General features: G+C 36.6%; 1 protein-coding gene across 1 annotated transcript in view; it reads right to left on the bottom strand.

Annotated features, from left to right (window-relative positions):
• The window catches only part of ATG10 (autophagy related 10), a 266,695-nt gene that overhangs the window by 245,708 nt on the left and 19,766 nt on the right, over positions 1 to 1,221 (bottom strand). The gene's annotated exons all lie outside the window — the stretch shown is intronic.

The raw sequence follows: 1,221 nt of genomic DNA on the forward strand, positions 1-1,221 counted from the left end.
CCTAAAACAAATAATTCATCGCGAAATTTTATCAAGAATGTGACTTTGGCTAATTGTTAACACCAAAAGCAAAAATTAAGTAAGCAAAGTAAACAATTTAATCAAGAAGTAACAAAGTCAATGTTTTAGTTAGCAACACCTATTGTCAGAAAACAGTAAAAAAGTAATAAAATAATCATACATGTGTTTTAAATCAGCAAAATTGTAAAAATAATAATAGGAAACTAAATTGATATAAAATACCAATATTTTACATGCATTAGAAAACAAAATTTTAAAAGGTGGTAACAACACAAATGCCCATCAACAGATGAATGGATAAATAAAATGTGGCAATACATATTCAATAAAATATTATTCAATCTTAAAAGGAGGGAAATTCTGACACATGCTACAACATAAATGAACCTTGAGGATATTATGCTAAGTGAAAATAAGCCAGTCACAAAGGGAGAAATATTATATGATTCCATTTATATAAGGTACCAAGAGTAGTCAAATTCATAGAGACAGAAAGTAGAATAGTGGGCCGGGCACAGTGGCTCATGCCTGTAATCCTAGCACTCTGGGAGGCCGAGGCAGGAGGATCGCTTGAGGTCAGGAGTTCAAGACTAGCCTGAGCAAGAGTGAGACCCCATCTCTACTAAAAATAGAAAAAATTAGCCAGTCAACTAAAAATAGAAACAAAAAATTAACCAGGTGTGGTGGCTTGTGCCTGTAGTCCCAGCTACTCAGGAGGCTGAAGCAGAAGAATCGCTTGAGCCCAGGAGTTTGAGGTTGCTGTGAGCTAGGCTGACACCACGGCACTCACTCTAGCCCAGGCAACAAAGCAAGACTCTCTCAAAAAGAAAAAAAAAGAGAAAGAAAGTAGAATAGTGGTTGCCAGGGGCTGTGGGGAAAGGAGAACAGGGAGTTAATTGTTTTATGGCATAGAGTTTCAATGGGGAAGATGAAAAAGTTCCCGAGAAGGATGGTGGTGACGGCTGCACAACAATGTGAATGTACTTAATGCCCTTGAATTGCATATACTTAAAAATAGTGATGGTAAATTTTGTCATGTGTTTTTATCACAAAGTTTTATTTTAAATTTTAAATGGTTAAAACGGTTAAGTCTTAAGTTACGTATACTTTGTCACAATTTTTAAAAATAAAAAAAATTACTGATGGCCGGGCACGGTGGCTCACGCCTGTAATCCTAGCTCTCTGGGAGGCCGAGGCGGG

This window comes from Propithecus coquereli, unplaced genomic scaffold (genome assembly GCF_000956105.1).
Source record: "Propithecus coquereli isolate 6110/MARCELLA unplaced genomic scaffold, Pcoq_1.0 Scaffold9, whole genome shotgun sequence".
NCBI classification, from domain to species: Eukaryota; Metazoa; Chordata; class Mammalia; order Primates; family Indriidae; genus Propithecus; species Propithecus coquereli.